The 15535-nt window shown below is 37.1% G+C and overlaps 1 non-coding gene across 1 annotated transcript; it reads left to right on the plus strand.

The window, feature by feature from the left end:
- Positions 1-6887: 6887 nt before the first annotated feature.
- On the plus strand, positions 6888-7019 carry LOC142454018 (small nucleolar RNA SNORA64/SNORA10 family). The gene has a single exon (XR_012785557.1). It is a non-coding gene; the product is annotated as a small nucleolar RNA SNORA64/SNORA10 family (small nucleolar RNA).
- The last annotated feature ends 8516 nt before the right edge of the window (positions 7020-15535 follow it).

The following is a 15535-nucleotide window of genomic DNA, read 5'->3' on the forward strand; positions in this document are numbered from 1 at the left end:
ACTTTATTGGAGGATGAATGACTCTATTTACAGAGGTCATATAGCCTTCAGGCTTCAAGATGCTAATGGGAGGGTCCTTATTTTTTTTGTTACTAGGTGTCTCTCAGTGGGCCTTAATCACAGCAACTGATCCAATATACCAAAGAATGAAGCTGCCTAGTCTTGTACCATCCTTAAAATTGTTTCTGTATTTAAGTCCATTTTTACAGCCACTGGGTCAACCCATCTTTTTGAAAGACTTCTGCTTCTTCATTTACTCTACCAAACATGATGACCTTCTCTAGTGGCTGGCCCCTCCTCATAACATCTCCAAAGTATGTAAGACTCACTATCTGTACCCCTGCTTCTAACAAATATTCTAGTGCTACTTCTTCCAACAGACTTCTTCTATTCAGTAGTATATGTAATATTCATTGCCAGTAGCATCATTCAAGTTAACTAATTTGTTTTGGATATTTTAATTCATTGTCCAGCTTTCACAAACATATGAGGTAATTGAAAATACCAAGGTTGGATAAGAAAAACATAGGATATCAAAGTGATATCTTTACTCTTTAATAATTTAAAAAGCTTTCATGAAACACATTTGCCCAATAAAATATGCCATTTGATTTCATGACTCCTGCGCTCATGAATTTTAATTACAGATCCCCTTGACAATGTCAATATTTTCTTTGTTCATTGTTATTTGCTTATTGGCCCAGTTACAAGAAGTGTTGTTTTCTTTGCCTTGAAAGTTGTATTCATAGTGTAAGCTGCAGGTTTTTAAAATCATTATCAATAAGTGCTTCATGTATTCTTCCCATTCAGCAAGAAGGTTATGTGATCTCTGTATTTCAGATTGTCAATACACTTCCTCTAATCTTAATTTTGTGCTTTTCTTCACATAGGCCAGTTTCCTGGATTATTAGCTCAGCAGGAAGCTTGAGTAAATACAAATCTGATGCAACACTTTCCTGACTCCTAACCAGTGTCTTCCTGTTCCTTTTGGTCTAACAGGTTTTCATGAGCGCAATTACATATCCCGATATTCTAATCTTCCCAATGTTATCCACCATTTGTTATGATCAACACAGGCACTTGTCTTTACATAATCAATAAGATATAGATGAACATTTTTATTTCATCTATACTTTAAACTAAGATTCACCTAATATCTGCAATGCTTTCTCTCTTTCCTCATCCACTTCTGAATATACCTTGACTTTATGGCAGTTTCCTACTGATGTACATTCACAGAACTTAAAATTTATCTTCAACACGCTTTTATATGAATGTGATATTAATCGTGTCATTCATAATTTTGCATTTTTGTATCAAATATTTTCTAAACATCTCGATCTATTTAGGTAATTATTCGGGTAGCTCGCTTGCAAAATTCTTGACAAAGTAGAATGAGCTCTTTGAGAGCTACATATATTTGCTGAAACATTTAACTTGGTTATCTATCAATTATTGGAGCTTAATTTTCCTCAATACCTTCAGTTTTTCTTGGACTTTTTTGATCACATGATTCTTCCTAAAAGAGTTGAAAATTAGTCAATTATTTTAGTACAATCCCTTTGTTTATTACCATGGTCTTCTTCTAGTGCTACCAGCACTGTTTCTGCTTTAGTTCGTAGAATTCTCCAGGACTGCGGCTCCAGCCTTGATTTCCTTTCCTTGTGTTCTTTCACCTTGAGAAATGCTGAGCATGCTCTTTTCCTTTGCCATTCTAACTCCATGTCTTTACCTATGTCAATATAATACTTTGTGTTATCTTTTTGACGTCACAATGTAAGTCTTCTGTGCAGCTGTTTCACTTCATTTCTCCATCGCTTGACAGCTGATGATTCCCTGTTTGATAATTTGATCCTAATAATTTGGAACAATTAACAGAAATCCCTGTAAAAATCATATAGCAAGGCATTGCTTACTATGTAAGTTTGAATTCTAATTTGCACCTAAACGAGTCACTCAAAAACTCAAGTAAAAAGTTAAGTGGCACCAGAGGAATACCCCCCTGGTTTTAGATCTGACCTTCGTAATTGTTTTCAACCACAGCATTTGTATTTTATTACGGAAACAGTCATAAATTAAAGCCAGACACCAAATCAATTTCAAAGTCAATGCCAACTAATGGCTCTATGTTTTATAGAATATAATTGCCCTTTGGAATTCTCCAGGTTGTAATATTTATTGGAGTAGATTATTATGTCTTTTCTCTTAAGGAGCTGTTGGAAGGTTATCACCAAGAGAATTTGGTGGGTCTGTGACTAAGTATTGGACCCGCGTGGCTCTCTCAGGAGTAAAGCAGGCGCTGGAAAGGGTGCCTAACCGTGGTCATTATCAGGGAAATGTGTTTCTAAGTGCGGAGCTGCCATCTCTCTAACTTTTCTTCAGAATGTTCTGTGCGCCCTGTTTGCGCTCATGTCAAATGGCGGTTTTCATCCTCATGGGAGGCAAGTCATGTTCTAAGTTTTTTTAGTTTGGGGGACAAAAAAAATGCCTGAAGGGACAAGAGCATGCTCTAGGTTGGAGGCAATAAGGTTTCCCACGAAAATTATCCTCCGATAATCTTTACTGGAATGATGAGGTGCAATGTCATAACAGGAAGCATTTTCATTCTCTGCTTAATATCTTGAACATTTCCTCGCCCACGCAATTGGCGCCTTTCTTGTAAGGTCTTCCCAATAAGACCCGGCAATCACCTGTGTTCGTCAAGGAACTCTATCGAGATGATTCCTTTGAAATTACAAACTAAAACTGGTCACATACTCTGGGAGCTGCTCTCTCTACCTTGAATTTTATTAGTTCAGTAGATGACTTCAGATGCAACTGCTTTGATGGATCCTTTTTTGAAGGAACTCTAAGAAGACTAAGACAAGTTGTCTTTGTCTTAGTTTGAGACAGGTTCTTAGTGTTAGACAAATCTGGAGTGAGCTTTTCTGCAGCCACTCAATGATAATGGAAACATTTAACATATATTTAATTTGAAGGACACTGGTATAATTATGAATTGGAAGCCATACATACTGCTAACAGTAATTCTTCATGTTTGCTCTACTGCCTTATTATTGTTAAATCTAAATAAAGGCTAATTAAAAGAAAACTTGAGAATCAACTAACCATGAATTTCAGCCATGGTAAGCGAATTCCTTAATTTTTACTAAATTTGTGTTGATTTCTAAGCATCAGCACAAACAAGTTCTAGAGCATTCCATTCGTTTGAAAGAGTTTCCTTGGGCCATGTTGTTGTTGGTTCCTGCTACTGTGCTGGGCTAGCCAACATGATAACTCTGCTTTAGAAAGATTGTGCTAAAAATTGATATCGGAAACCAATAATATGTAACCATCCGTGTCTATCTACTTTCCAAAAAATATTTTAAATTCCATCGGAGTTGTTTTCAATATTAACATTCATTATTATCTAATTGTGAATAGTTTACTACTGAACAGAACATTTCATTTCTCTATTCATCATTTGTTAACAGCTGACTTATTTCTATTTATTGGCTATAATGAATAATCTGTTATAAATATTTTCATACATCTTTGTGTGAAGAGTTTTACACTTTATCCTTTTAGATAAGTGCTAGTTTATATAATAACTAAATGGTTCAGAAAGCGAATCTGGCTTCCTGCGCCTTTCCTATTGCCACAGACAGAGAGCAGACATGCCTGCACACTCCATCCTCCCTTACCATATCTGACACCCACTTATTTCCCTCAAGACATTGTACTTTTGTGTTAAATTCAATAATCCAGGACAATGGGTACACAGATCTCACAGACAATACTCACAAGTAAGGGACTTTAGTAAGGAATTTAACAAGTTAGCACAAGGTAGGATCAGAAAACATTAGGATACAAGCATTGGTCCATAACAATACAGCTCCTCAGCCAACATCCAAGTCCCTCTCTAGTCTTTGTCCTCTCAGACAAGTAAACCCTTGGCCTCTGCTTCTGTAGGTCAGGAAGCCAGTCTATTGTTTTGCCTTATAGCCTCATAGTCTATATGATGCTCCTTTTTCTCTTTAGTCTCCTTCCCTCAGTCTCTGATCCCAACTGGTTCCTTTACTCTCTCCCATGATGTCTATGCTATACCACCTGGTACCGCTGATCTTGGCCTTTGCCAGTTCAGTCAGAGGTCTGTAATGTGTTCCATTGGTGTTGCCTCTTCCTTGATGGTCCTGGGAGTTCTCTCTGTGTTCCTGTTTGTAAGAGGACTCAAGCTTATAGCTTTGAGAGTAGCAACTAATATTGACCAAACACATCAATTAATGTTATGCATGACCTATTTGGATACTTTCACCTGAACCAGTGGTAGAAGAGTCATATTAAGAAATTTCACTTCACCACAGACTACTCTCTGGCTCTTCTAGGCATTGTCTTATATGAGTGGTTTCCCTGGTTTCCCTTATTTTAAGACCAGTTGTTATTGTTAGGCGCTATCTAGTTAGTTCTGACCCACAGTGACTCTATACACTAGAGAATGAACACTGTATGGTCCTGCACCATTGTAGAAATTATTCCTATGTCTGAGCCCATTGTTTCAGCTACTGTGTCAATTCATCTCCTTGTGGATCTTCCTCTTTTTCACTGCCACTCCACTTTACCAAGCATGCTATCTTTATCCAGATACTTGTCTTTTGACAATATGTCCAAAGTATATGAGACTAAATCTTGCCATCCTTGACTCTAAGGACCACTCTGGACATACTTCTTCCAAGACAGGTTGGCTTGCCTATTAGCAGTCCGTGGTACTTTCAATATTTTTTCTCCAGCACGACAATTCAAATGCATCAGTTCTGCTACTACTAACTTCCTTATTCAATGTCCAGCTTTCATGTATGGTGCAATGGACAATATCATGGCTTGGATCAGGCTCACCCTACTCCTCAAAGTAACATCCTTGTTCTTCAATACTCTAGAGAGGGCTTGTGCAGTAGATTTGCCAAATGCAATACATCTTTTGATCTCTTGACTGCTGTTTCCGTGAGCACTGGTTGTGGATCCAAGTAAGTCAAAATCCTTGACAACTTCAATCATTTTTCCATTGATCATGATGTTATCTATTGGTTCAGGTCTGAGGATTTTGGTTTTCCTTACATTGAGCTATAATCCATACTGAAGGCTACAATCTTGATCTTCATCAGAAAGCACTTCAACTCCTCCTCACTTTCAACAAGCAAGCCTGTTTCTTTTGTGTACCAAAGGTTGTTAAAAACCTTCCTCTGAAATCCTGAGGCTGCACTCTTCTTTATAATCCAACTTCTCAACATTAATGATACAGTGGTCAAATACCTCCTGGCTGTCATGAATAGAAATGATTTGTGTAGCCCTGCTTAACCTTGGAGGACCAGCAAAAGTTTGCCTTCATCCACCCAACTTCTTCTAGTGATGTAGTTGATCCATCAATGTACTCTACCCATGGACTCTATGTTCATCCTATTAGTAACCATCTAAAACTCTGTTTCCACTCGGATAAGTTCTTTCCCCATACTCAGTATGTACATATGTAATATGTAACAAGCTTATTCCTCAGATATTCTATATCAATCCACCAGTTCCGAATCTTATGAATTGCTCCTCTCTTGAGCAATGGATTGTAATATATCAGCTGTTTTATTCCCTGAGTGTCCTTTATCCAATCACAAAACCCAAAGTCTCTCCTTTTCCCCTGTAATCCTCCCCCCCCCAAAAAAAATAAAAACAACTACACATTCTAATTAGTCAGGACTGTAGCAGGAAGCCAAGCTATATTGACATCAACTGTGGTAATGGTTTTGTTAAAACAAAATAATTTTTGCCAGTGAATCCTAAATAAACTTTTCCATTCATTAGCATTCATGATCAAAGACACCAACACTACATTAGTGTTTTCTATCATTCCAGAGGCAGCTTATAAGCAAGAATCAATGATACAGAAATTCAAGCTACACTAAAAGCCAATAATAAGGCTCAAGGAATTGATAGAATGCCAATTGAAAGGTTTCAACCAGCTGATGAATATTCTTGGGTTCTGCATCATTGCATGTGACTTCATGAGCCTGAGAAAGGCCGAGTACCTGGTTTATGGACTTGAATTGGATGGGCTGGTATGCAACCAAATACATAATTACTTCTTGGTATAAAGCTCTTTCTTATGCATCTATGCATATCACTGGATTTGTTTCTCTCAGCAACCCTGGCTAACACAAGCTGATAGAGTTGCTAGGGAGAAAGAGAAGGTGTAAAAGGAAGATGAATAGTAGGTGAAGAAAATGGAAGAGACTTATTGTCAGTATTAACCACAGCAGCAAATATAAAAAGAAAGTTTTTGAAGGAGCTAATTTTCTGCAGATGTCAGCATTGATCCAAAAATCAAGTGTTCTGCTATTTCAATATATACATACAAAAGATGAAGCCTTAAATTTGACTTACTTAAGAATTCATGACAGTCTGTGTGTTGATGTTCATTTTTTTGTGACCAACAAGGTACATGCAGTGTAATTAACCAATTGAAAGTATAATGATAATTTTGGGTAGTAGAATTCAAATTCCTAACCCTAATTCATTACCCTAGTTTAATACATCAATTGAAATAATAAAATCAACAGAGATTTTGAGATGCAAGAAGTAGTTTCATAAAGAGCTGTAATAGCCACAGAGGGAAAAAAAGAAATAGCCAGGATAATTTACTAAAAGATGATTTATGTGCTCAACTTGGTTTTAGATTCAATGCAGTCCCAATTAGAATTCCAGCAAGTTAGTTTGTGATAAGTAAACGGATTCTAAAGTTTAAATTGAAAAGCAGAAAACACAGAATGGCCCCCATAATGCTGAAGAAAAACAGGATTAGACAACTGACGCTCCCCGACTTCAAGATTTGCTACAAAGCTAAAGTGATCAAGAGTTTGGTATTGGCTCTCCCTGCTCTGCATGGTTACACCTGCCACAACATGTGTGACTTTCATAAAGAGGAGAGAGAGAAGGGATGCCCTCAGTACCTCGGGCAGGCCTCCTGTGGCCTGTCCCTTCTGGGAGGCACGATAGACCCTGGAGGAAAAAAAAAGTGTGGTATTAGCAAAAATGCAAAGTTGATATACTTCCTGAACATCACACTAGCCAAAAATAATCTAAGTGGTTGAGTCAATTCTCACTTAAAGTGACTTTATGTTGTGGAAATGACATTTGAAACCAGTAACTATCACTTAATATCTATTTCAAAGGACACGGTATTTTTTTTATTGTGTCAACTCCATTCCACCTTGAAAGCACTGATAATTTCAAATGCAACCAAAGAAATGAAGCAACAGAAATTCTCACTCATTGCTCATAAAAATGAAAAATAGTACAATCACTTAGGAAGACAGTGCAGCAGTTTCATACAAATCTAAATATTGGCTTATCATTCAATACATCCTACAGATGTACCCAAATGAAATGAAAACAAACAGAACAAACACAAAAACCTGCATACAAATGTTTCCCTGAACACTATTCATAGCTAAAAATTAGAAAATCTTAGATGTCATTCAAAAAGTTAGCTGATTCATCTTTGGCCCTTAGTCTTCTGTCCGAGATGGAGCTCACATCTGGTTTCTTGATCTCTGTCAGTTAGTCTGCTGATCCCGGGGCCAATGTAGAACGTATGTGGTCGACTTCAGATTAATATTAACCTCTGCACCCACCAGGCTGTGCCCCTACCCTCCAACTGTCTCAGCTTCTTTGTCTGTCTTCTTGTTTCAGGTGGGATAGACTGACAGTTATCTTTTGGCTCTTGTGTTTATTTTCTTTTTAGTTTTCCTCAACTTTAACCTTAACTTATATTGATTGATGGTCTGGTCTATAGTCAACCCCTGACATAGTTTTAGCTGCAATATTGAGTCTCCCATCATCTCTCCCCACAGATGTTGTCATTTTGAATTCTGTGTCTTCTATCTGGAGAATCTCTAATGTACATTTGCCATTAATGTTGCTGAAAAAGAGACATATGTTATACACACTTGTTGATATTGCAAAATTCTAAAATATGATCTCTAGCTTCACGTTATCATAGAGACCATATTTTCCAACTACTATTTCTTCCTTTTCCTTTCCAACTGAGGTAGTAAGTGTATTGTGCCAAACTGGCCGATAAACACGTGGGGTTAATTGATGGGCGGAGGAATAAATGGCTCAGTGAGCCTCACCTTCCCAGTTCTCAGGTCTCTTGCTTTCTAATGGTCAGACCAGGGTGCAGTTGCTTTAGCAGTTCCCTGTTTCAGCTTGCAAGGCTGACTTCCAAGACATCCCTAAGGAGAAGCCACATGGACCTACCCCAATGCAGCCTTGGGTGCTGGAGCAGCCATGTGGAGACCCCTGCCAGCACTGAAATGCTTACACATTCACTGACTCGGCTTTTCTCCTGCAGTTGGCATCATTGCATCTGTTTTGTGAGATGGAGGAGGACTTTGTGGATTGGTGTCGGACATATGGGTTAATGGGTTAATGTTGGACTTGTGGGCTTGGGCAGCACTGAGTTGGGGTGTTTTCTTGATGCGCTCTTACCCTTTAGATAAAACTCTCTCTTATACATGAGTTTCTGTGGATTTGTTTCTCTAAAATACTCAGACTATTACACCAACTTTTGCATCCCAATCAATGATAATTACCTATGCATCCTGAATCAGCATGTGATCAGTTTTAGACTGAAGACATTGGTAGAATTTTTCAATTTCTTCATCATTTGCTTTAGTGGTTGGTGCTTAAGCTTGAATAAGGGTTGCACTGATTGGAATTCCTTCAATTTGGATGTTTTCCTGTTTCACACAGCATTATCCTACTAGATTCATCTTGAATTGCTCTTTTTCATGATAAATGTAGCACCTTCCTTCTGGATTGTGTCATTCCCAACAGATACACCATATGATCATCTCTTTCAAAATGGCTAAAAGCAGTCCATTTCAGCTCACCAATGCTTAAAATATCTATTTTTTGTGTACTATTTTATTTTTTGTGACTTCCAATTTTCTTGATTCAAATTTAGCAAATTCTAAGTTCCAATTATTACTTCATTTGCAACTGGGCTCCGGTGGTGAGGAGTGTAAAGCATTGGACTAATAACCACAAGGTTGGCCTGTGAAACCACCAGCTGCTTTTTGGGAGAAAGATGAGGCTTTCTTCTCCTGTGGTGGGTTACAGACTCACAGGGGCAGTTCTGTCCTGTCCTGGAGGGCCTATACCCGAGTTAGAATTGACTCAATAGTTGGAGGTGATGTTGTTTGTCTGTTTTTACAGTTGTTCCTTGTGCCCCATCAACAAATGAAGCTCCCGAAGATTTTACTCACGTAGGATTTACTCTTTCTGAGTCTTTGTGACCAACTCTGCTTTGAAAAGTCAGCTCTTCCTCAGTCACCTTCTGAGCGCTTTTTGACATGAGGTGGCATCTTTTGGAACTTTCTATGATAGCCTTGCTAACAGGAGGGTGACTTTGTAAAACCTCTCTGGAAGGTAATTTGGAAATTATTTTAAAAATTCAATCTTCAAAATGAAGGACATCAGCACTTATATTTCAGGGAATGTATCTGACACATTTTACATGTATAAACATATTTGTGTAAGATTTTTAATTATAACAACTTTTATTGTAGTAAAATTGTGAGCAAGCCAAATCACTTTTAGTCCACCTAAAAATAATAGTACATCTGCAAAATGGAATGCATAATATGATACAATTCTAAATGTCCTTATTTGGAACACTTATTTACATATACTGTTAATTTCAAATATGGATAAAATATGTGCATAATACAAATATTTAGTTACCTGTATGCATCTGTGTGTGTACCTATTAGTTTACTACTTTATAGAGTTTTAAACTTTGCTTCACAAGTGTTTGAATTCATATTATATTTAATATTTAATTTCAGAAAATAAATTATTTGCCATATAATGGAGACAGACTATGTTTTCTCATAGTAGGTGTTTGTTCACAATTTATTTTTAAATTTGAACTTCTACTTTTTAGAATGGTATCATTTAGAATTTTATATGGGGCAAGAATTGCTTTGGACTTTTTATTAGGATATATAGAAATAAGTGAAGAATTGATTTTATTTTTTGTTTATGGTAATGATATTCAGATAAGAGTGATTTATAATAACAGCCTATATGTGATTGCTTACTGTGTGCTTAACTCAAATGTTTGGAGCCCTGATAGCCTGCTGGTCATGTGTTAGGCTGTTATCCGCAAACTCAGCAGTCAAAAACCACGACTTGTTCTACAGCAAAAAGAGGAGGCAATTTATTCCTATAAAGAGTTAGTCTCCGCCAGAAAGGTAGTTCTACCCAGTCCCATAGGGTCTCTATGAGTCAGCATGGACTCATAGCAGTGAGTTTGGGGAGTTTGCACCCAAATACACACACACACACACACACACACATAAGGACTGTTTAATTATTTGATGTATGTGCTTTCAATTTAATGTTTTAATACTTATTTCCTTAAACATGAAGGATTACATAAACGCAAAAATTCTTAATTATAAATTATGATCTTGATGAGGACAGGCCGATGTTTTGTATTTCTCTCTAATACTACCTCAATAAACCATTACTGTTATTTCCAAGTTAAAAATGAAAATTGTGCTGTTTTCTCAGCCCCAGAGCTCTTTTGCATTCTTATGGCTCTATACAGAGTGGCAAATAGCTTCTCAGAGAGCAGCTCTCTCATGTTAGCATCCAAAGTTCTTTACATGCCAAAGCCGGCAAGGTGGGTATTTTGCCCTGTGCAGTATGCCTGCTGCTGCCCGAGGTATCCTACTGTGTTTCTTAGCAGATCGTGATGATTGTCTCTGGCCATTTTAGCCATGTGTACACAACTTATCTGTCCATTTTCCAGATTATTTTATTGTCCACAATAAAGGTTTGATGAATGAGAATATATTCTAGTCCATGACAGTATTAAATCTATGTGCATTATTTTATAGAATAATAAGTTTTCTATTTCTCTGTTCTGTTGACCTCTAACTAGCAGTTTTTAACTAGAAATGTTGGGTTTTCTTGAAAGTTATAAAAACTATTTTGATTTCTAAAGATGTTATTGATAAACATACACTCATCGTACTTTATGCACACTGAAACACACACAAAGACACCTGTAAATAAGACTGCCTGATAGTATGAAGAAGATAAAAAGTATATTGTATTCAAAGTGTATGCATAAGTACATGAATGAATGTAAAAATGTATAGATATAAAAATCTGGGTGTTTTATAATGATATTTTAGCTAATTTTATTTAATTAGAAATTTAAGAGCTATGTGTAATGTTAGTACATTAAATAAACCTATGTTATCACTTACTGCAAAGCATTGCAATATATGTATACATGTTATGAACATTAGCATTTATATCCACTAGGCACTCATAGGTGAGTGTAGGTGTGCATTCCAACCTATCAATCAGGTTGCAGCCTTATGCCACCTTCTTGGAGGTGTGGCCTTTTGTATAAGAGAGAGATCCCCAAATAGCTGAACTCTCCTTTGCTTTTCTCCTTCTGCTTGAGCTGGAACCTGAATATGCTTCTCTGCCCACTGATCTCAGGAGCCACCATAGGACTGCAAACCTTGGATTCATTTACATCTGCATCCACCAGCCGTGGCTCCCCTGCTTCACCATTCTGCTTCCTGTTCACCAGTTTCCATGGCCACATGTAACAGGATATACCTGACTTGAACCAGAATGGACCTACCTACTTCTATAACTGTGTAACCAATTCTTGATATCAATATTTTTCTTTATGCAAACACACCCAAGCATGACTGTTTTGCTTCTCTGGAGAACCCAGCCTCAAACAGATAGTGATAAATGTATTCGGACACATTCCTTTGACACTGTCATTTAAAGAGTAATTAATGTAAGCCAGACCCAACGCTTTCAGTTTCAGATATCCTGAGCATGTTCTTCCCATTTGATGTTCTAATTCTAGGTCCTTGCACATTTAGTCTTCTCAAGCTTCCCTTTGAAATGTCCTGTTCGGCTCCTTGACTTCAGCCCTTTATTCTTTTGGTGTTAGCTGCTCTATGATTAACAGCAAGTTTTAGATTCTCTTTGGATATCCACTTTGATCTTTTATTTTTGCCCTGTCTTTTTAATGACATTTTGCTTTCTTCATGAATGATGGTCTTGATGCCCTGTCATTAGTGTTTAATGCCTCAAATCTGTTCTTGAGATATTCTTGAAATTCAGGTGGGACAGACTCAATGTCATATTTTGGCTCCTATGGACTTGTTTTAATTTTCTATCAGCTACAACCAGAGATTACATACAAGAAATTGATGATCTGTTCCACAGTCAACCCATGATCTGGTTTTAGCTGCTGATATTGAGTTTCTCTATCGTGTCTTCCACAGATGGAATAATTTTGGTTTCTGTGTATTCCATCTGGGCAAGTGTATGTGTATGGTAACTTTTTGTGTTGTTGGAAAAGGGTATTTGCTATGAACAAATCATTGATTTTGCAAAATTCTATCAAGCAATCTCCAGGGTCATTTCTATCCCAAGTCAATATTTTCCAACTACTGTTCCTTCTCTTTTATTCCCAATTTTTGCCATATATTCACCAATGACTATCAGTGCATCTTGATCACTTGTTTGGTAATCTTCTAACTGAAGTTATTGGTAGAATTCTTCAATTTTTATCACAAAATTTAATGGTTGATGCATACATTTGAATAATAGTTGTATTGATTGGAATTCCTTGAAGACAGATAAAATGCAATCACAGATAGCATTCTTCATGAAATATTTAGCAAGATCTTTTCTCTATAAGAAAAGTATTGAATGATGCAGGAATCATCAAGAGAAGATGGGAAGAATACCAATTTACCCCCCACCCCCAAAAGTAAATATTCTACCCTTTCAGGGGGTAAGTAGTACATAAACATGAACCAATGGTGCTGAAGGAAAACTATCAAACTTCACTGAATGCATTAGCCAAAAATGAGGCTCTGAGAATTGATGGTATATGCATTGAAATGTTTCAGAAAGCCAAGGAGTCACTGGAAACACTCAATTGTCTAGGCCAGGAAATTTGGAAAACAGCTCATTGGCCAATTGACAGGAAGAGATCCATAGATGTGCCCATTTCTAAGAAAGGTGACCCAATGAAATGCTCAAACTATAGAATGATATCATTGATATGATATGCAAGTAAACTTTTGCTTAGGATCATCCAACAATTGTTGCGATAGTACATAGTCAGAGAGCTGCTATTAGTTCGGGTTGGATTCAGAAGAGGATGTGGCATAACGGATCTCCTTGCTGATGTCTGATGGATGTTGGCACAAAGAAAAGAATAACAGAAAGAGGTTAATTTGTGTTTCAATGACTATGAAAAGACATTTGACTGTGTGAACCGTAATAAACTGTGGATAACCATAAGAGGAAGGTGATAACCTTAAGAGGAACACCTCACTTTGCTCATTCTGAATATGTACATGGGTCAAGATGCAGTGTGTGAACAGAACAAAGGAATATTACCTGGTTTAAAACCAGGAAAACCAGGCTTCAGGGTTTATACTCTCACCATATTGTTCAGCCTATATGCTGAGCAAATAATCAGAGAATCTGGCTTATATGAAAAAGACCATAGCATCAGAATTAGAGCATGGCTTATTAACATCTGGCATACAGTGGACACATCATTGCTTGTTGAAAGTGAAGAGGAATTGATCACATGCTGATGAAGATCAAAGATTGTAGCCTCCAGTGTGGATTGCCACTTTGCAAGTAAGACCAAAATCCTCACAACCGGGCCAATAGATAACTCCATGATAAATGGAGCAAGGGTTAATGTGAGGGATTGTTTTCTTGCTTGGATCTACAATCATTGCTTATGGAAGCGGCAGTCAAGAGATCAAAAGATGTATTATGTAACTTTACTGCACAAGACCTTTTCAAAATATTAAAAATCAAGGATGTTACCTTGAGCACTAATGTACACCAGACTCAAGCCATGGTGTTTGTCATTGACTCATATACATGTGAAGGTTGGACATCAAAAAAGGAAGGCCATAGAAAAGTCAATGTATTTGAATTGTGGGGTTGGAGAAGAATGTTGAAAATACCATCGACTGCTAAAAGGACAAACAGATCAAGATTTGGAGAAATAAAGCCAGAGTGAGCCTTAGAGGCAAGGATGGCATGACTTCATTTTAAATAGTTTGGACATATCGCTAGGAGCAACCTGTGTTAGGGAAAGGCTATCACCCTTAGCAAAAGGGATGAGTAGCAAACAACAGGAAGCCCTCTATGCAATGGATTGCCGCAGGTGCTCTATCAGTGGACTCAGGCATAGGAACAATGGTGAGGATGCCCCTGGACACGGGCAGTGTTTGGTTCTGTTGTGCATAGGGTCGCTATAGATCCGATCGGACTCAATGACACCTAAAAACAACAAGAACTTAAATTTAATTCTTTACAAATGTTTCCATATAGATTCCCCCACATAAATCTTTGAAATAGAAACTATTATATCTGATTTTTATAAGAAAACTTAATGACACTTTTAAAATAATTTTATTGGGGACTTGTATAATTCTTATCACAATACATACATCCATCCATTGTGTCAAGAACATATGTACATTTGTTGCCATCATCATTCTAAAAACATTTGCCTTCTGCTTAAGCCCTTAATATCTGCTGCTCATTTTCCCCCTCCCTCCCCACTCCCCCCACCTTATGAACCCTTCATAATTTATAAATTATTATTATTTTGTCATATATTACACTGTCTGACATCTCCCCTGCCTTCATCTCTGCTGCCCCTCCCCCATTGAGGAGTCTATATGTAGATTCCTGTAATCGGTTCCCTCTTTCTGCCCCACATTCTCTCCACCCTCCAGGCATCGCCACTCTCACCACTGGTCCTGAAGGAGTCATCTGTGCTGGATTCCCTGTGTTTCCAGTTACTATCTGTACCAGTGTACATCCTCTGGTCTAGCCAGATTTAAAATAATAGAATATATATTCAGCCAGATAAATAATTAACACAAAAAAATTTGACCAAATTATTCATGAAAAAATAATGGAGATGCAGTTTACATTAATACTGGTTATTCATCAAGATGTCATTAATGGGGTGAGTAAATGATAGCAAATAGGTAGAACCAGAAGCTAGCAAAGTTATCCATATGAATGAAATTTCTTAGGTTATCAGGTATAATGTAAATTAGATTAGACTAAATTAAAATGTCAAGAATCTAACTGAAACTTTCTTGCTCTAGAGATCCTCTCATCATATAGTAAGTGGTTGGTCAAGAGTAAAATTGGTGATCATTCCAGTAGAAAATATCAAAACCTTAGAAAATTTATAAGCTCTCATGTTGCCAAAATACAACAGATGAATGATAAACTCTGGTAAATGCACAATGGAATATTATGCATCCCTAAAAAACAATGAGGAAGTTGTCAAACAGTCGATGACATGGACAAAATTAGAAGACATTATGCTTATCAAAATTAGTTAATCTCATAAAACTAAACATTTTAAAATGCCATTATTAGGAAGGGAAAAATTGCTTAC

This window comes from Tenrec ecaudatus, chromosome 7, assembly GCF_050624435.1.
Source record: "Tenrec ecaudatus isolate mTenEca1 chromosome 7, mTenEca1.hap1, whole genome shotgun sequence".
Classification (NCBI taxonomy): Eukaryota; Metazoa; Chordata; class Mammalia; order Afrosoricida; family Tenrecidae; genus Tenrec; species Tenrec ecaudatus.